At 38.2% G+C, this 27,484-nt stretch overlaps 1 protein-coding gene and 1 long non-coding RNA gene across 2 annotated transcripts in view; one reads left to right on the top strand and one right to left on the bottom strand.

Moving 5' to 3' along the window:
* si:dkeyp-14d3.1 (transmembrane protein 132C) overlaps positions 1-27,484 on the bottom strand; it is a 261,882-nt gene that overhangs the window by 210,840 nt on the left and 23,558 nt on the right. The window lies entirely within an intron of this gene.
* On the top strand, positions 223-27,484 carry LOC114470372 (uncharacterized). The gene is made up of 3 exons (XR_003674863.1): positions 223-258; positions 1,387-1,388; positions 27,366-27,484. It is a non-coding gene; the product is annotated as an uncharacterized LOC114470372 (long non-coding RNA).

Genomic DNA, 27,484 nt, shown 5'->3' with positions numbered 1-27,484 from the left:
TTGTGTCCCTATCGTAAGTCGCTTGGTTGGTAAAATATTCTGTTCTTACAGGGGAGTGGTGACCAGATTGTTAAGAAAGCAGCCTTGCAATTGGAGGGTTGATGTTTCAAGCGCCACCGGGTGTCATTGCTGAGGGCCCACGATATTCATGAGTAGGCCTGTCTGTAGACGCTATCTACACATCTATTATTTTTTCCAGCCATGAAACTGCAAACTACACTAAAACACATGGCTATTTAAGCGGCTATTGTGATTTTGGTTTAGAAAAGTGTGTGCCGCTGCAGAGCCAGAGCAACAGAAGCAGATGAGTTGTGTGTGTGTGTATGTGTGCGCCGTGCCGGGTTCTCCACGGCTTAGCCTTTAGCCTAGCTGATAGTCCTCCGTGGCAGCTACGTTTCTGCCATCTGTCGCACCGCCTCCGTCTGCTCCAGTGGTGGCGAGTGCTGACAGGCAAACCCACTGCTTCGTGGGCCGCTGGGTCGTCTCAGCGTGGCAGTCCTAGGATGCGTAGGTTTCCCTGCACATCGGCCGCTACCGTGCCTCGGCTGCCGGCAACGTATAGTTGGAGTAGTGACTTGCGATCATATATTATCTTCCAGCTAAATTGTTGTGAGTTAATATGGTAAAACAGGGGTAAATCAACATAGTTAGCCTTGTCGTCACGAGCCAGAGCAGAAGCAGCCATCAGAGCTCAATAATTCTCCTTTTGCACAATTTTTCATTGTTAAGTTGTTGATATGCTTGATTTGAATATTTGTATTGTTTAGATAGTTGGTTCAGTGTTTTGTTAATATAAAAAAGTTATTTATACGGTATTTTTTACTGTTTTATTTAAAACTATTTATTTTGTATTTTTCATTTATTTTGTGTGCCATATTGTTAAAAATGTTGAAAAATAAACAGATTGATGTTCATTATTTATTTTATTTTTCTGTTGTTATTTTGTGTTTTTCTTATGGTATTGATAAGGGTATTGATAAAATACCGGATCGATATGAGTAGTAGTATAGTATATCCATCCCTATTGTGTGTATGTTGAAGAGGTAAAGCCACAGATTTCTTTGTTTTATTATTGTATTCTGTACTTTAAAATGTATATTTAATATTCATTTAAATTAATTAAAATTAAAACTTGAAAAATCAATCGAATATCAAATTGCAATCGCAATTCTGACAAAAACTATTGCAATTAGATTATTTTCCAAAATCGTTCAGCCCTACCCCTTACTTAACCTAACTGCTCGTGGGCGCTGCAGTCTCAAAGGGACACAAGTTGGTGTCCTCTTTGTGCCGGTCCCAAGCCCCATTAAAGTCAGAGGGTTCTGACAGAACCCCTCGAGGATGTGTAGTGGCAACCCCTGAAGGGAATAGCCAAATGGAAAGAAGATGTCATTGTTCTTTGCTCTTAATGGTGTCTCTGTATTTCTACACGACTGTCTTGACAGTACCTGTGCTGAGAGGAGCTCCTATCTGTTTCCACTCAGGTTCTTCATCTCCTCAGTGCCTTCCCTCACTATTTAGGATAAGTGATGCACATCTTTTGTCTTTAGAATGTTTTTCCTTACACAGTTAGTCCATTTCTTTATTCCAGCTAGTTTGTAGCTCAGTATTTAGTTAGTTTTTGGTTAAATATAAAGTAAAAGTTAGAGCAGTGTTTATTTCAGTTTTGATTCGTCCTATTGGAGCGGACAATGTTAGGGCACAGTTTGACAAAATGTAAACAATTTGAGAGCAACAAAAAGCTTAGCCAACACAACACGTCTATTTTAATTTAGATGAAAGTATTGCATATTTTTTTAAGAAGAATGTCAGAGTTTATGACCCTCTTAATTCTTTTGTCTTGCTTGCTTTCGTCCGAGTAAAGAAAAATGGGGAAGTTTTCTAATTTCTTTGTTTGTTTTATTGCTAAAATATTGATACATTGTTGGTTAGGATGCTTAGTTGCGCTCCCTGATTACAGAGTGATTGTTCTGGCTCTGTTTCACTTTCTCCACAGTCACTTGACCTTTAGTAAATTTGACTCTTACAATGGTTGTTAATTTAAATAAACCTTGTGTGAACATAGAAACAGTTCTTACGTGACAGAACTTGATACAAAATGTGGGAGTTTATGTGGGACTTTTCCAATGTTGACAGTCTGTCCAAGAAAACATAGCAGTGTCATAATTTTCAATTAAAAGCAAAATGATTCCTTCAAGTCAGTGATTCATGACCATTGTGCCATGGTGCAGTAATTTAATTAAAGATTTGGTATACCTTGTAAAACGTTGTCCTATTCTGTCCAAAGATGTGATATTGCAGATGGAATTGCACCATTAAAACAACTCTAACAACTGCAATGCAGTAGAAAAAATTGTAATAATGAAGAACATTTTTAAAAATTAAAGAGTTCCTCGAGATATAACAGTAGGGGTAGTAAAGAGTGCAAATAACTTCCAGCCAGAAGGGAAATACAAAGTCAAAAGAAAAATAATGATAATTCAACTGAGAAAAATGTCTGTTTCAGCATAGACTTTATGATCCACATCATGTATAATTAAATTACCCCTTTTGTATGGTAAGGATTGGAAAATATATTGCCCTCATTATGCTGATGCGGAAAAACCTAACTGCTGAAATGTCTTTCTTTATTTCTATTCTCTTGTTTTAAAAATGAACCCCACTTTGCAGTACACAGAAACCAAACTAATGCACTTTGATGAAAACCAATGTCTGATGAATATTTGTTTAATTTAAACGCTAAATGCACTATCCTTTGTAGAGGGCCAATAAAAGCTTGTTTATCAGTATTTGATATACATTAAGCTCTACGCCTCATTAGTTCTTGTTAAAGGCATACATATGCCAGTGTTCACCAACTAGTGCTAATAGTCATTCACAGGTGTTATCACCTTTTACATTTCATCTTGCTGAAGTGACATAAAGACTTTTGTTTCAAAGTCCAATTTGAAGAGGAAGAAGAGAAACAAAACAAAAACCATATGTCTAACCTGTTGGTCTCCCTTTGTATGCCATTGACATTTGCTGTAAAAGCCTAAAGTAGGCCTAATCTGCTGGAAGGTAGGTATGGGAAGACTTTATAAGAAATCTTTGAAACAAAGTCCCGTATGATGATATGATGTATGCCACAGTGTTAGGCCTGGGGAGCAGTTAGAGTTAGGGTTAAGGGACTTGGTCAACATGCCACAGTGATGGCCTACAGTGGATTTGAACTGTTGACCCTCCAGTTACTAGCCCCGCTTCTTTAAGGCTCACATATACTAGAGCGGCCCCAGCACACAACGGACTCTGCACGGACTGTCCGCTCTCCTCAGAGCTCACATAATTGGGCGCACCGCCACCTAGTAGTTTCCATTAAAATCTTACATGTCCCATGATTCTTAGCGCTTTTCTGCAGTCCTTGTACTCCTGGGACGTGTTTTAGAGGTGTCGGTACATTCATAGCTCGACTACAAGTCTCTCCTCTAAGCTTGTATTCATCTCCCCTGCTCTGTTTCACCAGGCAGGTGAAATGCAGGTCGGTGTGACATTTAATGCGGGTCGATACGATGCCGAGCAGTGTTTTGTGTGACACCAACTACGAGGAGTCCTTGCGGTTGTAAAAACTGATTTTTGCATTTAATTGGTCTGGCGGACTCCGTTTTGTGGGTGTCCGTCCGAGTATGTTTGAGCCTTTAGCCTTGTGGTTGGCTTATAATGCTGAACGATTAACCTTAATCGCATTGATATTGAGGTTTTCACTACTGCGATAACGTAACCTCAGATGCTGAGGTTTTTTTTCTTCTGTCTCCATCATTTGAGTGATATATACTGCATGTTCACCAATCAGAATCGCCAAGAACCGCCTTCCTAGGCTGCAGGCCAATCAGAGATGGTTACAGGACACAAGCTTGTATGCGCTGCAGTGAGTCTCAGTTATCCCTCAGTGAGTGGGCAAACAACAACTACACTAGGGCCCTATAATATCCACGTTAACGGAATCGCAGACGAAATCACAGAATCGACCAATGAAAACAGAATCTACTGTTTAGCGCGGAAATGGACAAACTTGGGTTGAAACGCAGTCACCGTGAGGAAAAGAAAGTTTTTTTTATGAGGATATGTTTCGGGGACCGCTTATTAGGTGCACCGTCGGCCCCCCTCCCGTCCTGGCCGCTTCAAACACAGTATAAAGCGCACTAAACACCATCTTTACTGCAAAAAATTCATCATCGCAGATTCCAAAATCAAAGCCGACCAGTGCCCGCTTAAAGGTCCTATATCATGCAAATCAACTTTTTTCAACTTTTACCCTTGTTACAATGTTAATTCCTTGTCAACAGCACCCCTAAAGTATTATTGGTAGGGATGTAACGATTCACTCAACTCCCGATACGATTTGATTCACGATACTGGGTTCACGATACGATTCTCTCACGATTTATTTTACAAAATGGGACTGTAGACAAATGATGACTGAAAAATATTCCTTTATTGTTTTTTTGGGAAAATACTGTACTATTTTCCTTTTATTTTTCATTGTCAAAAGAATACCTTGAAAAACTATTGAAAACAATGCAATTTAACCAAAAATAAATTCTGAATGAAATAAATAAAAGAATAATACAAATGAAGAAGACTCCTATTAATTTCAATTCTGGCTCTACAGTAAACTATGCAAAACTGCATAATAGTTCAATTTCTTTTTAAAAGTGCAACTAAAAATGTATTTTGTGCCAACAATTGGACTTTAAAAACCAGCCATTGCACTGTATTTATATCAGATATTTGTTTGGACCAGCAGAGGGAGCTGGTAACCCAGTGGTCGGTTGGCATGCAGAAATTCTAGCAGTGAAGAAGAGATGCTATACGCTAGCAGACAGAGCTAATAAAAAACGTGACTTTTACAGATATTCACGTAATATTACAGATATTCTTTTGGTGCTAAAGGGGTAAGGAATCATTTATGAACATGATTAAGAGTAGTAGGCAATTCCGCCCGCCGCCTACGCTTCTGGACAAGACAAAGATAAATAGGTAGCGCTGTTTAAAAAAAGTACTGCGATTCAGTTTTCAGAGTATCGATATGAACCGTGATACCTACGTATGAATCGATTTTTAACTGCCTTACGATTAATCGTTACATCCCTAATTATTGGGCTTCCTTCCTGCATCTCTGAGAAATCCTCAATAATCCTGCTCTCTGAGCTGCTTCTCTGCCCTCTTCTGAAAAATAAGTGGTTCAAATTCTAGTGACGTCACTGGAATTCACCTCCATGGTGAATTGAACACTGCAGTGTAAGCACCCAGAGAGCAGACATCGTATCGCCTTTCACTTGATCTGACGTATTTGTGACCCAATGCAACGCAACGGTTAAGGTGATAAACAAATGATTATCACCTTAAATGCACTATTCCGGTATTTAATAAAGATGAGGAGGATAAGAAAGTGAACTAGCAGCTTAAACCTCCGGTGAGTGTTTGAAGCTGATGCTGCTGCTGCTGTTTTACTGCAATGTGCAGTTTTTTGGCTAAAAACAACAGTGTGTGGATAGCAAGAGAAAATCACTTTGGTGATCACTGATCTGCCACAGAGTGAGTCATGCAAGCAAGTCAGTGTATAGACATGTCCACTCATGAATATGCATAAGCAGGCAGCAAACAGCCCATTGGTCAGAAAGTCACTTTTTAAAGGGCCAAAACACTGGAAAACAGGCAAGCTTGGGGAAAAAAAAACTCAAATACTATGATTTTGGAGTTCTTAGAACAAACGGAGATGGGTGAAAAATGCACGATATGGGACCTTTAACTTTAACGTGTCTGTGGAGCTCCGTCCGTTTCTCATGTAGCGCTGCTGGGCTCTGTGACAACATGATCAGCTTTAATCAGCTTCATCTGCTCAGTGTTTAAACAACATCTAATCAGAGGAGCTACAGAAGATTTGAGGATAAAGTTGTTCTGTAGTTGTGGACGAGACCATCGACACCGGGGATTGTAGAGTCTGAAACATCATAGGTTAATGATAACTTCTGATACTGTAAACTGTAAAATATTATGGCCCTTAGTGGTGAAATAACTGATGCATCCCTGCATCCATTTGTTTTTGTTTAATCATTACGGTCTGGAATGATGTCATCAAGATAATTTAAATTAGGTTAATTTAAATTAAGTTGATCAAAACTGAGGGGGAATTGGGTGACATTAATGCTGCTCTCTTCCATTTTTATATGACATATAAATAATTAAAAAGCCTTTGTACGCTCTCCGCTCAGTGCCCCGTCACTATGCCCAGTGAGCTCAGCGCGCTCTACCCCCGTCCCCACCACCCCACCACCCCCCAATCGCCTGCCCGCCTCACGTCCGCTCGTTGCGACTCTGTTGCTCTGCATGCCTGGACTCCTGTCCCCAGTGTGTTTGTCCCAGTGTCCGTGAATGCACCATGTCTCTCCAGTGTTGGTGACGCAGCAGCTGTGGATTTGGGGACATGGCAGTGAGTGTAGTGGCCATGTCGGACCCTGATTCACAGGAGGAAGACTCAACAGGACGAGGAAAATTCCTCCTTTTGGATTTTCACTCGCGCTCGCACAGAGGCTACCACATTAAATTTTCACTCGCACACACTGAAAAAATAGTCGCATATGCAACCAATTTGGTCACAGTCTCGAGCCCTGTAAAATATTTTTTAAAATTGTAAATCAAATCGCAATTAGGGTAGCTTAGTTAACATGGGCTGGGTTTGATTTCTTAAACTTTGCATTGACTGCATACCTGCTTGTAGTGGTCTATGTATTTTATGACTCTAACATCATAGCAACAATGTATGTTTGGTAGAGGTTCATTCTTACCGTTAAATTGAAACTGGGCTAACATATTAGTCTCAGGCCAGTAACATGCTCAATCAGAAATTCTATCAAACAGCAGGTTGAGTCCCAGTACAGAGCCATGAGACGACTTACTGGCCCTTTCACCTTGCAGTAACAATTGTTACACTTTGCTCCAACATTAGGAGTTTGGTCCTTTATTATTATTAAATGTATCAAAGTGGTACTTATGCTTAGCTCAGCATTGTTGAATGACACAGAACAAATTAGATTGGAAACTCTGCTGCTTTCTGTCCTGTGTAATCTAGTTTTCAAAGCAGTGTGTGAGCACAAAGCACAAGATAACTTTCCAAACTGTTTTTTGTTTCAATTACTGTGGTTGTCGCTCTAAAACACCAAATGCCACTCGTACACATATACTCAATTAAAGCTTTCACATTCCTCAGGTGACCAGACAGATTTCTTTGACAGATCAGGTTGTGCTGAGATTCGAGAGCAGAAAGCCAAGTCCCAGATGAACGCAAACTAGCCAAGCAGGAACCTTCCTTAGCTGGCCTCATGGAGCTCTGTCATCCAAGCACTGCACCAGGTGATGTAGACCAGGAATAGGATTGGTGAAGCGAGGCACAGAACTCACACTCAAATAAGCAGAGTAAATGAAAAGACACAAAGGAAAGCACCAGGTATGGAGAGTTTTTGTTCCTGCTGGCCACTTCAGGCTCTAATACTATGGAATGAGACACATGAGTGGAATCTACTTTGCCACTTCAATCATAACTGACAAGACAAAAGATAGAGTGCAAAGATAAAAAGCTCAGAAGCAGGGGATTACCAACAATGAAAAAAGTAGAGAAAAAAAAAGTTAGTGATCATAAAGGTTCAAAAGAGACACGACCTTTTGTCGAGATACTTACAAGGTTTCTGTGGAGACAGAACATTCTGCTCCATAAATGTTCAGAGAAAAGAAGGTTTCGGAATGCTCCAGCGAGATCTGGATACAACTGGATACAAGAACTCTTCTTCATCAATGGGGTTTTATTTAATTCAAACAAAAAGAAGAAAAAAGTAAACAAATCAGAGCACAAAAACAAAGACTTCTTGACAAGGTTCGGGATTTTGTTTCCCCTGACCCTCTGTGTGACCCTTTATCATTCCTGGACAGTGCTATGAATGCCAAACAGGACAGTCTAAAATATGAAAAATGAGAAAAAGCTTGCCAGTCCTATTGAATTACCTACTTCATATTTTTCACCATGTTCAGTTAATAGCAGCTATTGGATTTGTGGCCATGTGTCAAGAATAATAAATATAATATTTCCTTCAATGATCATTTGCTGATGATTTATGCCTTTGAGCAACAAAGAAATTAATGAAAGAGTGACTGAGGAAATCAATACATGACATGGCATGGTATTACTTCATGTCAGAATCAACAGAAAATAAACAATAGAGGGAAGCTATGTCCTATGCTGTGAATAAGAATCACTGAAAAGAAAGGCTTTTGAAGACTTGTGTTGATTCCTTTTTTCTTTGAACTGAATCCCTTTTGTGTTTGTGTGTGTGTGTGTTTGTGTGTGTGCGCGTGCGTGCTAGTGCGTGTGTGTGCGTGTATATATATATGGAGGGATCACCCAGGGATGTTTGTTGCCACACTTCTAATGGATGGCCACATTTAAGATGCTAAGAGCTAATAAAGAGTAATGGGCCTGTGGCTTGAGAGGGGAGGTGGAGCTATTTTGAGTTCATGAGAGAAAGCATCATCTTGCGGATTAAAGAGTATCGACTGACGAAGAGTAAACACTCCTATGCTGCGCCTGCTAGCTTATTTGGTAAAATGCTTCAGGGGGAAAGAAGGGAAACCAAAATAGTGAGTGCTGTAGAAAGGTCAGCAAGGATTTCATTAAGGGATATTATGGAGGGTCTCCAAGTCCTGTATGGAGGTCTGAGGTGGCTGAAATGACCACAGCAGGAGGATAGGAGGATGAGACAAGCACATGTCTGTGTGCCAACCACTATTCTCACGACATAATCATAAACTGAGGTCCTTAATGAGTCCTTTCATCGCCTAGGAGCCTTTATGGAAAAGTAGAAGTTGGGTTACAAACCATAAAACATTTCTGCACAGTGTATAAGCAAGGGATCTCTGTCAGCGTGTCTGTCTGTCAGTGTGTCTGTCTGTCTGTGCCTCAAATATCTCTGGTGTTCAGGAACAGACAGAGCTCTTACTTGCTACACAGCTGCAGGTTGGTTCAAAGCTGTGCGACGTTGCATTAGTTTGTAATGCTAGAGTTAATGAATAATTTCATAAAATTGTCTACCGTGAGCAAAGCAGAGCCACTCGAGTCACGTGTGCGCCCAGAGCCAATCGCTGAAGAGCTTGAGTAGCTGCGTGAGCACTCACCAGACATGTGCACACACAGCCAAGCAGACACACGAGTGAGAGAGAGGAGGTTGTTTAAGGCTCTTTCACAAGTTTTGAGCTCCTGTGGACTTCTCTTTAGAGGAAACATACTTTTTGACTGATTCTTATTTGGTGATTACATTTCAAAACATTTATTTTCATTTTAATTTGAAATCACAACGTCTTTTATCAGATTCTACCTAAACCGCAGCATTGGTGCAAACTTAAATTCGATTTATCATGTGGATGTCCCATAGAATTAAACCAGGGAAATTGCACACGCTATTTTACTTTGCACCCGCACATATACGACTTTATAACACAACAGAGTGCAGAGTATGTACACCTTTATACAGCCAACCTTTCAACACATACTCATTTGGCCATAATTGACAACACTACTTAAGCTTCCACAGCCCAAGTGTGTGCATCCGTTATTTTTTACTTATTTGGTAATTACGTTTCAAAACATTTATTTTCAATTTATTTTGAAATCACCGCTGAATCATCGCGGGTTACACCGGACGGAGGGTTAGATCGGAGAGGGTGGAGGAGCAGCTGCACTCTCACTGATATACTAGCAAAGCTTTCAAGTCTCACGCATTGGACGTGTGAGAGACACACGCATTTCAACCTGATATGAGGAGTGGGTGCACGCGGTGACTGCTGTACATGTGTGAAAAGGAGTGGGAAGAAGTATAAACTTATAACCTAATGCGCACCTTGGATGTACATGACATATTTGTGTCATTAATTTTTCCACTGGGTTTTTTGAGTTTTTCCTTGCCGAAGGGGGATCTAAGGACGGGGGATGACATTTATTATCCATTTGCTTAAGTCCAGCAAACATTGGTGCAAACTTTATTTATCAATTTATCTTGTGCATGTTCCATAGAATTAAACCAGGGAAATTGCACACGCTATTTTACCCCTTTATAACACTACAAAGTACAGAGTATGTACACCTTTATACAGCCAACCTTCAAACTCATACTCATTTGGCCATAATTGACAACTCTACTTAAGCTCCCACTATATGAATACATACTTCCAACGGGCACTGTACTAGTAGAATATGAAACTTAATGGGACCCTCTCTTGCTTCTACAAGTTTGGCATTTGTACAAACGTTGGAGGATTGCTTTAAAAGACAATTTGAATGTTGTAAACAAGAATAGGTCTATAACTTGTGGGACAGATTTAAAAGTAGGTTGCAGAGTTCTGTTTTAGTGATCCATGGACATTTGGAGAAGCAAAGTAGGAGAAAATATTCTGTGACTGGTGAACATTTCACGTTTGGTAAAATCTAATTGTAGAAAAACAACAGTAGAACTCAGGACTACATTTTATCATTAAAATAAAAGCATTTCAACTATCAATGCAAAGGGAGCACAAGAGATTAGTACTAAACAGCTGTGTAGCCTAAGGAAAACCAATTATCAATGAGGCTAATCGGGATAAACGGCTCCAATTTGCTAGAGAGCACAAATATTGGACTCTGGAGCAATGGAAGAAAGTCATGATGTCTGATTAGTCCAGATTGGAGCTGTTCCGGAGTGATGGTCACATCACGGTAAGAGATGTAGCTAAAGTGATGCCTATTGTCCACCATACAAGCATGTGGGGGTGTGGCTATGACCTGGGGTTGCTGCAGTTGTTTCAGCAAAGTTATGCAGTTTTGTCATTAAATTGGCATTTATTGTATCATTTATTCTGTAATTTTTCAAATTCAAACTACAACAAAAAGTAATGCATCCAATGTTTTGGTGCTTACCCTTTCGTTAGTGTAGATGTTATGTCTAAAACCAGTTTAGAATTTGAAGCTTTTTTGGTTCAAACAAATTTGACAAAAAAATAAATACAGAACAGCACTCAGAGCACAAACCTCAGTCAAGTGGCAGTTATCTGGATCAGTGATCCTGACCATGGAACCATGATCGTTCACACTTTAAAAGCTTGTAAGAAATGTTTATCCCCACTAATAATTATACAGTAGATTGAAATGCATGGGAATTACCATTTTTTAATAAATAATTGCAATGAAATGTGCAATCCAGATACGACCTGGATGAAACACGATGGGGTAATTCAGGAAACAACCTTAGATAACTGTCAGGTTGTGTTGAGTTCTGTTGTCTGTAGCCCTTGTGGTCCTCTTTTTGTTCTGTAAGTCTTTGTTGATTCTGTTTAGTTTCCATTATAGTTCTTGTTTCATGTGTTAAAGGTGCAGTCTGCAACTCTTATAAAAGTGACTTTTTGTCATATTTGCTAAAGCTGTCACTATGTAAGGACAGCTTTACATGAAACTAGTAGTGTGTGAAAAAAACAGACTCATTGAGTCCCTCCGGCTGCTCCTGCTGCCTTTGGCAGATTGCCAGAATGCACCGCTACCGAGCAAAAAGAACCAATCAGAGCCAGGATTGTGTTTGATGGACTGTCTGACAGCTGTTGCTCACAGGCCCCGCCCCTTTCCCGGGCTGGAGCGCCGTCTTTTTTACAGTGCATGGTCTGGAGGAGTAGAAGATAGAATTGCTGACATTGACAGTGGATGTGTTATTCATGTACGCGCAGCAGCCTCTGTGTGGGTGCTGTAGGTGGCAATGTGTTGCTGCTGCTGTTGAAGTGTGTGCACATTGAGAGAGCACTGCAGTAATATGCTTTTAACAGAGCATGTTATATTACTGTGCTAATGTTAGCTTGTTAGCTCCTCTGAGGGAGGGACTTTGGAAAGTTTGGAGGCAGGGCAAGAGAGCAGTGGGGAGGGAGGGGGAGAGAGGGATCTGAGAGTTGCGGACTGCACCCTTAACTCTTGTCTTTGTGTTCCCAGGTATTCCTGCTCATGTCTCCACCTCAGTGATGTCAGTGTGTTTGGGTTGTGTGGCCCGTTCCCAATCAAGCCTCCCTCACTATTTAGCAGAGTGCTGATTCATTGTGAATGTCGACCTCATGTCCTGCTACGTTTTTGCACCCTGTTCCCTGTTTTCCTTGTGCCTTTTTGGATTTAGGTTTTTGTTTGTTCTACAATAAAAAAGGGCTGGATCTAGAACATTACGCATGCCTGCTGCCTGATCCTCTCTCTGCACTTGGGTCCTCATCCACGACTCTGAATTGTGACAATAACTGAGTTACAGGAAGTACTGCTCTGTGTTTTCTGTATTCAATAGCTGTCTGATAATAACATTAAGACAAAATCAAGGCAAATGTAAAAATAAAAGCATCTGAATCAAATAAAATCAAGTTTTTATTAGATACAATCATAGTGTAGTCCTCATTATTCAATGAATTCCATAACATTTACTCCAAAAAGAAAAGAAAGGGGAAAAAAATGCAGCTTGAAAGATTGTTTTGGTCCCCACTGTAAACACTTTCTTGACATTTTTGGTAAAGTTTTGAACTCTGCATTGTGGAAAGTGGAGTCCCGTAAATGAATGCATTGAAGTGTTTTTACTTCATTCTTACTGAGATTTATTGTGTTTCTTTTCCAGACAAGAAATGGCAGTGATTCTTGTGACACCATTTTTTGTTATATTTTTTTACCGGCATTCCTCGTGATATCAGAATTAACACTCATCACTTCTATTCACCCGACCCTGCAACTGCACATACTACAATGCAAAGTGCAGAAAAGTATTTATGGTGGAGATGAAAATAATGTTTCTAACAGCAATTTCAATGTTTTACATGAGCAAATTTGATTTATTGATCAATGATGCCTGCACTATGAATTTATCTGAATATTATTGTTATTTTTTTTATTGTCCAGCATCTTTAATATTCTTATGTTCAAAGTAGTTGTGATGCAGGCAACAAAAACTTACAATAAATTAGATATTTTGCAAAATAGCCTTTATCTTTACCAATTAAATATGGATCAATATGGTTACTTGTCAGTACACTATTAAAAAAAATATTAAAATCCTATGTAGTACGCCTCTCTATCCAATCCCGCTTCCTCCCTAAAAGTACTAACAAAGTTCTTCCCAAGGTCACACACATGCAGAATTATAATTCCTGCTTGTGGCTCTGCTGAAAAGGTTGAATTTAGGTAAAAGCAGACCCACTGTGGCTATGCAACATTTTTTAAAAAAGTAAATTTCTTTCTTTTCAAACATTTTTCCTTGAAAAGTGTCATTTTAATAATTAACCTCAAATGAATTATAAAATGCCAAAGTCTGATATAAATTCTTCATATGGTTGAATACTTTATTCAAAACAATTTCAAAGATATACATAAAGGAACTGAACAGAGAGCAGGTGCAGTAATTCTTAGAGCTGTAAAGTTAGCTTGCATATTATAAAAATAAAATCATTTCAAAAGACAGATGGTGAGACGGCAAAAAAAGATAAAATGTAGATTAAGTCTCATTGAAACAATTAGTGAAAAGAACAGCTGTTATTACATCCTTAGACAAGACTCTATGAAAGTGTCCAGATAGCAACATATTCCTGTCAAAACTTGCAAAGTTGTAAGTTCTTCAAAGTTATTGTGAAAGTGAATTTTTCTGAAATTCTAAATGCAAATGCGTAACCTTTATTTTAGAAGTTGTGACTTGAACCAGAGGTGAGCTCAGTGTTGTGTTAAAGAGGAGACAACAATAAAGTGTCACTTGGGGTCTAGTTTATTTTTCGAGAACACAAAAATACAACAAGCCCCAAAATAAAGCTTTTCCTTTTTTATTAATTCTAACCTTTAGCAGCTATCATCGCCCAAATGCAGGACGTTCAGACAAAGCCATCTCCTGGTTTATTTATCTTCTTTGTGACTTTTTACTTTAAGCCAGTGTATTTTGGATTCAAATATACACCCACCAGAATATAAAACAATAAGCAGTGACATAATAGCCTCTGTGAAAGGTTTGAACTTTGAAGGTTTAAAGTTTTAGCTTCTTTACATGGCCACAATCACACCAATCTCAGAAATATGAACTTGTGGTTTTTTGACTAAGATCTGGTGCAAAGGCTTTGATTTCTCACAAATCAAAAGTGTCATACTGTAATTCTGTCACTGGCCTGGCTGAGTGTGTGTACTGTGTAGAGAGATGCTGTGATTGATGCTATGCTGTCTGTTGTGTCCGAGTTGTTTAAAAAACTGATTGTTTCACAACCAGAGTGAATAATTGATCAAAATTCTGTTTGCAAACCACTTTAACAATTACAAATGTCTATTATGATGAATTAAAGCTTATGCTGAAACTATGTGTTGTGTAATGGCTAAGGATGCACCGAATATTCGGTGGCTGAGTATATTCAGCCAAATATTGCAAAAAAAGCCACATTCGGCCATTCGGTTTAGTGAGTTAAAGCAAGGCCGAATAGTAACGTGTGACGCAATGACACAATCAAACAACGTGAAGTGATTTTGAGTCTGAAAAGTGTGTGCGCGTTTGATGCAGGAGAAGAGCAGCAGCAGCAACAGCTCCTCCTTTCCACACACAAACACAGCCAGACTCTCTACTTTCCGCTGTCCGTTGTCCGTCACAGAGGCCGTTGTTAGCGCTGTGAGCCACGAATTCGTAAACATCCCCATCGTTTCCTCCTTACACTACACCAGGTCTCGCTGCAAAGACTGGTGTAGCATTAGCACGGAGTGCTAACAGCTGATGTGTGAAAACAATGGGTCCGTGGCTCCAAGCAGTGACTCCCAACAGGATCGGAAGCAGAAATGCTTTTAGTTAACAAGATTTTATTTTCAATTTTTACTGCCCTTTTATGATGCTACACATGTGATGTAAATGTATGTTAATTGTTTCTGTGTACAGCACTTTGTGATTTTATCTGCGAAAAGCGCTTTATAAATAAATACTTACTTACTTACTTACTAAAAAGTAGTGCAGTTTGGGCGTCCAGTAGTGCAGTTTGCATTTACATATATGGCAATAAAGTACAATGTATATTTTATATTAAACCACAGCTGTTAGATAGTTGGAGAAGGAGGAGCTCACATTCTAGGAGGCGTGTTAGGTGACGTCACCTACCAACGTGGGCAAAATCTAACTCGCCCGTTTAAAGCTGACTTTTTACAAAATGTGGAATAACAAGGGAGGGAGGGAACAGAACTTTTTCAACTTTGGCTCTCTGAATAAGGCTAAAGAGATATATAACACTGTAGCAAAACCATTATAAAGTGATTTTTTTTCTTCATACCTCACCTTTAATGCACTAGTTGTTTTTTTTTAGAATGAATGTTTTGTTTTATTTGAAGGGCTAATATAAATAAAAAAAACTTAGTTGTGATTATTTTGAAAAGCAAAAGCTACTGGAATATTTAAAAAATGTCATAATATTCAATAAACATTTACTTCCTTTAAAAAAAACATGTCTAAAAATGTATTCTAGGCTATTTATGCACTATTTAAAGAAAAATTGTGAAAAACTTAACTACCGCATTCGATATTCCGTATTCGGCCAAGCGTTTATATTTTATTCGGCTTTGGCTTCGACCACAAATTTTCATTTCGGTGCATCCCTAGTAATTATCCCCTGTGTCAACTCACAATTCACCAATTATTAGGTTGTGGGTCTTGCTCAAGGGCCCACGGTGATGGATTAAGAACTGTCCAAAGCTTTACTAAAAACTAGAATGACAGTGAGGAAGAACTTAAATGAACGATTATTAATCTTGAATGATATTGATCGGCAATCACTTCCTTGTTTAGTGAAATCAAATGGTGGAAAACAACCTTTAGTAATGGAGGGACGATATATCGTGCAACAAGAAATTTAGATATTAAATTGTCACACGATGTTTCATCGAGGGTGTAAGAGGAGATGCAAAGATCCCCATGATCTACTACAGAACATATTCTTTTTATTTCCTATTCCTATTGAGTTGAAAAAGTCTTACCCAGAGTAAGTCCACAGTTAAAGTCAAATCAAAGCATGGTTATTTTTCCAACTGCAATGTTTGTCTTTTTTTCCTTTCCTAAATGTTAGATCGCATTGTTATTGCAAGCCAATTATTTTCTATTGTATCGTGAACTCAGTCTATCGTCCCATCACTATTTTTTATAATATAAAGATTTGACTTTGGATCAATGGAGGAAAGTCATGTGGTCTGATGTGTCTATATTGACCCTTTTCCAAACTTTTATGATACTCTAGACGAAAATAAATGTTGTGACACAGCAGAAGCTTTTGGAAATGATGACACAGCAAATGCGTGGTGCAATTAAGGCTAAAGGCGGGCCAACAAAATATATGGGTGCACAACCTTTTTTTGGACAGGCTGGTACTTTCATAAGCTAAGTTGCCAGGCTGTGGGAGTTAAGACTGTTTGTTTATAAAGAAAATAATTTTGCAGGCAAATGTGCAACACAAGGCAGGTAAACAGCTTAGGTTTGTATGGTAACACAGACACATGTTTACCTATTTACAAATCAGTAGTATTGTGGTGATTATTATACACTGTGTTAAAGGTGAGCTAAGGGAATGTATGTTTTAAATGTGTTTATCTTTCAAACAACATTCACAAAATAAATATTATTCTTTTGATGGAATTGTAAGTTCAGGTCTTCAGTGGATTGGTGCATACAGTATGTAATATAGTTAAGTCAGCACTTGGGTTGCCTCAGGTAAACTGTTAATCTTTAGAATTTGAGAAACTGTTTCATATTCCTTCCTTTAAAAACACATTCCATAGCTAAGGTTGAGATGATTTTAAATCTGCAATTTAACCTAAAATCTGTCAGGGTGGGACCAAACTCCATGAACAAATTGCTCTATTTTGGGATAGGAATGAAAAGCTATCAAACACTGGAGCAGTGGAAAATGCAGGGTTACTTTCACGCACCTGACAAAATATGTGTTTTGAAAAGAAAATAAAGTTTTCTACATGCCCCGTGGAGTACATTCCCTGCAGTCCAGCTGTGAAGCTGTAGTGTCTGACTCACAAATAACTGGTGTTTATGAATCTTAAAACACTAAACTCTGCCTCTTCATACAATCCAGGTGAAAGCCTTTTAATACACTCCAAATGCATTATAGTTTAGTTTCAACACTTTAAACATGAAGTAAAATATACTATTTGTAATAAGTGTCAAAAGACCAAACTGTAGCTCAGTGCACCAGCACCCTGTAAAAAAGTTATTTCTGTTAGACAATACATGCATTTTATGTCAATTGTAATTATTCTGTTTCATGATATAGTGACTCCTATAATATGTATACAGTATGTCTCATCTTTAAATACAGCTGCCTTGAGAAGTCATAAAAGGAAGTTATTAGACAAATGTATTCTGAACAGTTTTCCTTTTGTTTCTGTACATCATTTATTCCATCTCCTATGGGTGGACTGCTGCTGTTTCATGTAATTTACCTTATAAGAATAACAAAAAATAAATGTGTCATTAAAAGTAAAAATGTACAGTTATATGTTACATTTGGGTCATTAAAGCAAGTCTTTTTGTATTTCATACACAAGGCAATTCAATGTGCTTTATTTAATTAGAAGTTAAACATTATGAAAACAATGAATAGAGTTTAAAAATTACAAAGCTGGTTATCATCACGTTAATCCAAGGGTTTTCAACCTGGGTCAGTGTGTGCTCCCATAAAGGGGATGAAGTTTACAACATCTGACCAATCACAAACATGGAGGTACACTGGAGAGCAGCCTACAGCCTGAAGGACATGACAATTATTATTAGGCTTTACATGATCAGGCCGATCATCAATCAGTGAGTTTAAAAAAAATTATGAACGATTCGATCACATGAAGTAGGGTTGTGTTTTTTTGGTAACTACCAAATTCCTTTGGTACTACCTGATACAGAATGACGGAAAACCAAACGGTGTATGTTTCGGGACCTAAATACATCCTTGTGACTGTGAGGGAATGGAAGAGTTGGCTATTTCCATGCAAGACATGAACATTACATTGCACGCACAAGGATTTCAAAATGCGATGCAGACCGAGCACTTCCAGGTGTAAATGTGAGCTAAACCATTTAATTTAGTCCCTGAACAGCAGCTGTGTTGATGACAAGAGAGTTGAAGATTAAGCTGTGAAAGCAGACCACACTGGAACTATGTGAAGCCTCCATCAGCATTAGTATTAAGAGCAAAGACATATTTCCTGACTGTACCATCGCAAAACCTGCTATTGCTTATAGACCATATTCACTGTTTTTCACCTTTGTGCACAAACGTAAGTGAGAGGAATAAAACAATGCAATGGAAGCATCTACAGAAAGTTTCATCACGACAATGTTGTCATTGATCGGATCGGCGAATTAAGACATAACAGCCGATCACCACATTAACGGCATAAAATGCTAAATATCGGTCGATCCGATATAGATGATCAAATCGATGTAAAGCCTAATTCTTATTAACAAATATAAATAATTTTAATCCATAATCTAGGCCAAAAGCCACACTTTGGACAGAGCAAAAGTCAGGAAACAATGCTGGCAGAAAATTGCCAACTCTGTTATGCGTAAAATTTGTGAGATTATTCAATAACAATTCATGGGACAATCTAAATGTACAGCACTCTGATGAATCAGTTACACTTTATTGCAACAAAGATGTTTGGGGCAGAGCTTCAAGTCTCATCTTATCAACAATCCCAAGTGGGATTATAAAACACCATAAGTGTATTTACAAGATAAATCTAAATTTGTACATACAGTTGTAATACAATGTGCTTTCTTGATTGATTAATCTACCTTTGGCAAAAAATACCCAGAGCAATGCACACAGTCTGCAATACGGTGACAGTCCTACTGTGATGTGTTACATCCGATCCGATGAAACTCGATACCTTTTTTTTGTATAGGATGTCCTCAGGTAAATTGAAGAGATTGCATTCATCCCTAAACAGACTTCCTCAGAAAGAATGGGCAGGTCATTTTCCAAGAGAACCTACAGGTCAAGAGGCAGTGCTTTTATACTTACCGATCACTTATCGAGATCATAACCTGCTCTGAAGCAGGTTAGCCGTTCAGTATGAGTTACCGGTACTATGGTGATTTACCGCGATAAGAAGTGAGCCCTTGTTGTGATACAGAACTCCCAGGCTTAATCCCAGGAATTATGTCCATGTTTACTGTGAACTCTGGGCTCCACTATCTGACATGTGTCCAGATCTGAGAGACCTGCTGGGTTTGTATGTGCACAGAAAAGTGCAGTCGGTTCCATCGAGACAACTTGATTTAACTCGTGATTCTGTCACAACCTTGGGTTGATAAGTTGTTTTTGTTAAATTTTTCATGTTTAAGTTTGACTCATTTGACAAAATGTGCACTTGAATACACAAAATAATGATGATCTCTACATAGGTTGTCTATATTCAGTCATCTGTTACTGGAAAACTGCTAAACTAAAGGTTTTTTTCATTTTTAAATTACTGCATTACAACCAACTAGTGAAAATATAGTAACATTTCATTGTTCATAAAGAGAGATTTTTACTTTAAAGGGCACTTCTTGTGAATTTTAATTGCAAGCTCGATTAAAGGATCCCCTATACTAAAAGTTTAGTTAGGTTATGTTCTTTGAAAGTCCTTGTAAAGCACCCAGGAGAATTAAAATACCTGCTTGTCTGTAGGACATGGTCGCCATCATGCTCACATTAGACGACAGTAGTGACATTAGGCAGTTGCAACGAGTACTTCTCTGACAGATTTTACTCATCTAAATGTCCTCCCAGATTTGTCCCCTGTGATAAGTCCACTCTCTCTGAATCGACTATCTCGTATGTGAACAGTGCAGCTGACTGCCAGCTGGGGTGTTGAAAAAACTGATTGGGTGATATATTGCGATTCTCAGATTGATTAAAAATGCATCCATATTGATTTATCTTTTTTATTTCTTATTTAACCAGGGAATTCTTTTCCACTGCAGGAGACATTGTAACTGCACAAAGAAGTGCACTGAAACCTGGACATGTTGACCAGCTTGTGTTTTTTCAAAAAAAAATCTAAAAAGAAAGTACTAACTTTCTGCATTTATTTGTTGTTCTAGACACATACCTCAGTTAAGTTGCATTAAAGTCAAAGTTGGTTTAAAAGTAGCTCCGTGTGTTGTCCGTAGTAAAAAATAAAGGAACATTTTTTAAAATAAAGCACTACAAAAACCTAAACAAAGAAATCAGATGTGACCTAATAAATTACTTCACATTTGGCCGAAAATGGCTGCACCCCATGGATTGTATTATCAGGTTTAAAATCATGTTAAATGTCTGTTGTTGTTTGTTAATAAATGTCCACATATTTTGTTCATTGTGATACATTTCAACACATTTTATGTTGTATACATTACAACTCGCTTCTTTCAGATGGTCATATACGTTTTCTATTGTATTTTCCATCTGACCAAAAGCTGCCATGTCGGTTTGCAGGCAAAATTTAGAACATTTCTTTGGATGAGCAACACAGGCTTTCAGTAAAGTGAGGAATCTACATAATCTAACATGCTTAACATCATTTTTCTCCCTTCTTTGGTCTTACTCTTAGCTTGGCATGCATAACTTTAAAGCTGCTGTACGTAACTTAAGAATATGATGTTGGAGTAGAAGCACTGATCAGTTCAAATTTTACACATTCTGTCAGAAATCCATCCATCCTTCAATCAATCAATCCTCAGCAGGGAGGCCCAGACTTCCCTTTCCCTACCACTTCTTCCAGCTCCTCCGGGGGAATCCCGAGGCGTTCCCATGCCAGCCGAGAGACATGGGGCGGATTCACTAAGATCTGAAATAAAGAGTGGTAAACCAGTTGCTTCCCTAAATCCGTTGGTGATGCAGTTTCCTCACCTGCTGCAAGGAATTAATTAAGTTTGCAGCAGTGCACGCGCAAAACGTGGTGGAGAAAAAATACATTTGTAGTAGAGGAAGCTAATAAAAAAATGGATGCATTGCAGCAAAAAGATAGATAGATAGATAGATAGATAGATACTGTAGATAGATAGATAGATAGATAGATAGATAGATAGATAGATAGATAGATAGATAGATACTGTAGATAGATAGATAGATAGATAGATAGATAGATAGATAGATAGATACTGTAGATAGATAGATAGATAGATAGATAGATAGATAGATAGATAGATAGATAGATAGATAGATAGAGACGAAGTGGGCGAATGCGAGCGGCTGATGCGTGTGCGTGTGTGAGAGTGAACCGCGGAGAACATATTTGTGTGCGTGCCTATGGGTAGAGTCCGACACGGTGACCGGGACAAGTAGCAAGCTTATGTTTATAGTGCAGTCAGATAATAAAGTGCAGCTCTACAACAACAAAACTTCCTGTACTTCCTATGCTGTACCATCTTTAACAAGCGTGAGGTGTACGAGAGTGATCCCCCGGGGTTTGTAATACTTATTAGTGCGCGGAGTGACGTTTGCACACATTTTATTACCCCTAAACCTTTAGTGAATCCGCCCAATCTTCCTCTAGATCTCCTTCCGTAGGGACATGCTCTGAACACCTCACTCGGGAGACGTCCATGGGGCATCCTAATTAGGTGCCCAAGCCACCTCATCTGGCTCTTCTCAATACGGAGGAGCAGCGGCTCTACTCTGAGCACCTCCTGGATGACTGACCTTCTCACCATATCTCTAAGGGAGAGCCTAGCCACCCTACAGAGGAAACTCATTTCGGCTGCTTGTACCAGCGATCTTGTTCTTTCAGTCATGACTCAAAGCTCATGACCATAGATGAGGGTAGAAACATAAATTGACCGGTAAATCGACCACCACGACAGATCGATGCAGACTCCTCATTAATGCAGACGCCTCACTGTCAATCTCTCGCTCCATCCTTCCCTCACTCGTGAACAAGACCCCGAGGTACTTGAACTCCTCCTCTGTCAGAAATATATTTCCTTTCTGTTGCAAGGTGTAAAAACACAACAGACAGAAACTTACATTTTGACTGATTTTGGAAAATTTTGTAAACAAATTTGCACTTAAAGAGAAAGGTGATTTTGAAGCAGAATATGCAATAAAATACACTTTAAATGCATTCTTTTTGCGGTCGACATGTTTGACAAACAATGACAGAGCGGTTACACAAAAAAAGTGTGTTAGTCACACAACTCAAACTGGTTTAATGGGGTTAGAGGTATCCGTCGGTTCCGATCATAGTGTAGACTTGCCCATTTTAAGGTGTCTTACTTCCTATATTTTCAAAATCAAAGATATTTTGGAAATGTGTAGGATTACTTATGATGTGTTGAAGACATAATATTTGAATGCTGATCAGCAGAAATCTCCAAAATGGCGATGCCCAAACACTGGTGGATATTATTGTGTATTCGAAAGCTGAAAGATTATATAAATTTAGGGCCGGGACGACGCGTCAACGTAATCGATGACATCGACGCAAAATATGCGCGCCGATGCGTTGTCCGACCAAAACAAAGATGGCGCTGGATAATAACTAACGCGAGTGGCTTCTCCGGCTTTCAAAAGTGCAAAGCAGTGAAGGCACGCACTCGTTCGTCAATAGCATTTGAAATTTTGAGTTTAAGAAAAATGTGTATATTACCTTAAATTGTTATTTTTATGTGAATGAAGAATTAAAAGATGCACTTTTTTCAGTAAGCTAGGCCTGTGTGTTTTCAACATAAATATTAAATTCTGTTTGTTCAGGAAGGACACCATGACAGGCTGCCTGCTCCCACTGCCTTTTTATTTTTTTATGAATGCTACCTCTGACCATGAATGCATTTTTTTGTACTTTTATATTCTTACTTGAACTTTATTTTGGAATTTTGAGTTGAAGCGCAATAAACATATATTGCAATGTTAAGGAGTTCATGTTTTTTTCATTTTAGATATGTAAATCAACGTGTATAAATCACTTTTAGCCAATTAATGGGGAGATAATTGCATCGACTCGAATCAAACTGGAAAAATTAATCATTAGATTAATTGATACATTGAAAAAATAATCGTGAGATTAATCGATTAAAAAATAATTGTTTATCCCAGCCCTATATAAATGCCTAAGAGATTTTTTTTTACATGAATTATTGACAAATTATTCCCCTATAAACTTAAGGTTTATAGTACATTAATGTGATGGTTTGCGTCTCGCTTTGGAGCATTAGATTGCTCTCTATTGTCATTATCACCATATTTCCTGAACACGTGTTTATAAGGTCTTTACACTAAAATCACCAAATATTTGAAAGAATGCACAAAAACAGCATGAAATAATAATAAAATATCATGCAAAAGAGTGAAAATAAACCCTCAAATGTGTTGTTTGCCATCCATGCTGTGTGCAGGGAAATAGTTAGCATACCCTAAGAGCAATTCAAATCAGTTTTCATAACTGTCAGTGGATCCAAATCCAGGAGCGTAGGAAGTATTAATGAGAAGAATAGTTTCCTGCTGTTTATTATTGAAAAAAACAAAAAAACAGAACATAATTTTTCATCAAAAGTACATCAGAGGAGAAAACGTGCTGCCAATTCAAATCCCAAATATTCTGAGTAGAGCTGCAATTAACAATTATTTTTGTAGTCGATTAATCTATCAATATTTTGTTTGTTTTGAAGAACATATTTTTCAATCGCTATTTTAACCCACCTGCTTAAGTCCTCACACCTGTGAAAGTGACCCTGTTGTACTCTGACAGCATTTTTTACAGAAAGGAAATAAAATAATGACAGAACAAAATAATGCATTTATAGAATTTGTATTGTGAAATTGTGATCACAAAAAAAAATAAATTAATTAAATAATACAAAGTGCATGTGGTCTTGAACAACTACTCATAAGGGAACAGTGTTTTTTTAAAAAAGAACATTTACTACATATTAGTTCAAAATTGAAAGATTATGTTTATCACAATAAAATACCAATTATAAATGATCAGATTACCGACAAGTTAAAAAAAAAAAAATCTAATCATTTATCAATATTTTATAAAATTACACAATTGATAGATGAAAGTATTTTACTATTCATAATTAATGTTAGTATAAGCAGGAAAACAAGGTATTTTAAAGCAGGTTTAGTGAAGTAAGTTACGCATAAACAAAACTGAACTAATGTTTGCTAACTCAGCAAGCTTCTTACGTAACAGATGAGCACTAAAAAACTTAATAACTATTTCAATCATAGTTTGTTGGACAAATCTGCATGTGATTAAAATGAAAGAGTCTCGTGGGACACCAGCTGCGAGGTGCTTGTGCTTACCATGGAAAGCCAGTTGTACCTCACATAGTTTGCATCTAACTTATTTCGCTGCTTTATCTTCGCTGAAATGTTCCCACACTTTAGAAACTTTCGGTCAAAGCTTTCGGGCTTCTTCAATGGTCTGCCATTCTTCCTCACTTGTATTTTCCAATTTCCAGCATTAAAACGGTCAGGTGGGAGTGATACTGCCCCCCGTATTTCATGTAAGGACCTCCACCGGTTTTTAATCATTTTACAAGATTAAATGACGCGTCAACGCTACTTTTTTGTAATCGACATTATCGGTTATGTCGACTAATCTTTGCAGCCTGAATTCTGACCAATCTTCACTTTACTTGTTTATTATAAAAACTACAAAAAAAAAATCACATGCTGGTAGAAAAGCGTAGAAAAAAGGCCAAACTGCTGCCCAAAAAAATGTTTTACGTGTTTCCCTCACCTTTGACATTGCCAATGGTGAGTCGTCAGTAAAACTGTTTTTGAAACAGCTCTAAATCTGTTAGTGAATGTATTTTAACTCATCACTTTATAATCCATTTTCAACATACTGATGTTTAGCAGAAATAACATGGCCTTTGATTCCAAATGCATTACAGGAAAAAAAAAATAAATCATTGAATTTCAATACCAAAAAAACCTCTCAAACCTTCTCCCGTTGAGGCTCAGTGACCAATCACCGTGTCCCTAGGACCATCAAGTACATCATCAGGCATATTTCAAATTTCATATTTACAAAGAAATATCAGCACCAAAAGAAGAGACATTTTTGCTCCATGTCAAATATGTAAAGTGAATAGAAGTGTTCATCTTACTCAATGTAAGATTTTTGGTAGTGCGAGAGCTGCAGCGTTTCCATCCCCTAAGTGACAGCAAGCACACAAACATTTAATAATAGAAAACAAAAAACATATATATTAGGCATGTGGTATATTTTATCGTTTAGGATTTATCGTCAAAAACATTCTCACCGATAAGAATATGTTATCCCACATTATAAACGAGAAATTCCCATGTCGGAAATTAGCGAGGGCCACGGGCCATTAGTCCCTCAATTTAGCCAAGAATGCCCCCCTAAAAAATGGTGTTCCACGGACCAAAACTGCCCCTGTTTGTTTTCAACAACTTATTCTCTGGAGCGGAATGTTGTTTACAGAAGCTCTGCACGGTGTGCACCGTCACCGCCCTCCGCAGACACCGCCGTCTATCTGTGTGTGAGGTGCTCGTCACGGCTACCAGAAGCTGCCGTGTTACGATACATCATGGACCGCTACTTGGTTAAAACCAGACAACCGTCCAACAAAGGGAACAGATTCAAGTTCCTCCATCAGATCCACCCAAAGTTCCACAAACACGGGGACAGAGATGAAGCTGTAGCAACGATTATGAACTGGAAACTCAACTAAAGCTAACTATGCTAAGCTAACCCACCGACACACAGACATATAAAGAATAGACCAAGTAAAAAGATTAAAAGAACACATCTTACTGTCAGACAACCACAGAGAGCCATGGATTAGTTTATGGTCAGATTTAACACTTGTATTGAAGGATAAAAGCTAAACATGCCACACGTTGTGTGAAATAAATAAATATAGCATAAATAATAATGTCACTATTCATTCGTCCCAACTTGTGAAACACAATCATTAATCACTAATGTAACTACTGAGATTATTACACCAAAATATACTGAATGATTATATCATCAGCTTGATCTGGTTTAATCATAGGAAATCAGAGAGATATTTATAACTTTATGTAACTCATCAAATATGAAATAAACAGATTCATCAGCAGTAAAAACACTATTGGAGTTATTTGTACTTTTCATGTGCTTTTTTTAATTTTAAATAATTGTATTTCAAGTAAGGAAAGAAATGAATTACAAACAATAACACTAATAGAGTGATCCATATGCACTAACATATTCCATAAAATATCAGCTATTGTAGCCATGTATTCACATTTATTTGTGTTTGTAAGGAACCTGTTTACACTAAGTTGTGGATATTTTTATATATATATATATATATATAGTATAGCAAATGATATTTTCCCCCCTAATTTAATGTGGCTGTTTTGTCAGGTCCAGTAACTTTGCTCTTATCTGTCCATAAAAAACAGGCAGATTTGGACAGAAACCGTCCTATTGATCTGTTGACATAATTGATCTGAGTTAATGAAGCAACAGAGTCTGTCAATCCATCAATCAGCACCATTTGAAGATGATCTACTGAGCATCAACCAGCATTCTGACCTCCCGAGCAACGCTCAGCTGATTCTGGCCCGACGCTCCTGACATTAACGCGACACGAGAGATTTACGATCAAAACATGGAGAGAAAGACAGAGCTCTGTGCACACATCATCTGAACTGCAGCCACTGGAATCCACATGTACTGCCTCAGGTGTCCAGCTTTTTGTCTCCCTCACACACTTGTCTTTACTCTGGATTTTCTTATTCAGTGGCTGTTAATATTGACAATTGTTTTATTTAAATTATTTTCTTATACTAGAAAGGTTAACTAGAGTTTTTTTTCCATCTCCGCTGTATTTTGTCAACATTTACTGCAGCTCATTTCTGTGTATTTGCACCTGCTTGTCAGTCGTACTATTTTTCGGTGCTAAAATAATCACCGCAAACAGTTCCAGGTTTGATGGATTGAATTGCGCACCATTGTGCATTAATTTATTTGCATTTCATATTCATCAGAAGGAAACGCGCTAAATGGATTGTGGGCACGCAGTCCTGATTCCCTGGGGTTTGTACCCTTTATTCACGTGTGGAGTGATGTTTGCACGCATTTTAATACCCCTAAACCTTTAGTGAATCTGTCCCACACTGTTTAGAAATACTGTGGAACATGATCAAAACTTTCACTGTGCCTTGAGTGGTGTTAAGAATATATTAGGAATGCACCAAATATTTGGTGGCCAGATATATTCGGCCGAATATTGCAAAAATATTGCGTGAGACGTAATGACGCAATCAAACAATGTGCAGTGATTAAGTCAGAAAAGTGTGTGCGCATTGCTGCAGAACCAGAGCAGCAGGAGCAGCAGCTCCTCCTTTTCACACACAAACACAGCCAGACTCTCTCCTTTCTGCTTACCGCTCTCCGTTGTCCGTC

Source organism: Gouania willdenowi, chromosome 9, assembly GCF_900634775.1.
Source record: "Gouania willdenowi chromosome 9, fGouWil2.1, whole genome shotgun sequence".
In the NCBI taxonomy this organism is placed as follows: domain Eukaryota; kingdom Metazoa; phylum Chordata; class Actinopteri; order Blenniiformes; family Gobiesocidae; genus Gouania; species Gouania willdenowi.
This window is presented reverse-complemented; position numbering and strand designations above follow the sequence as displayed.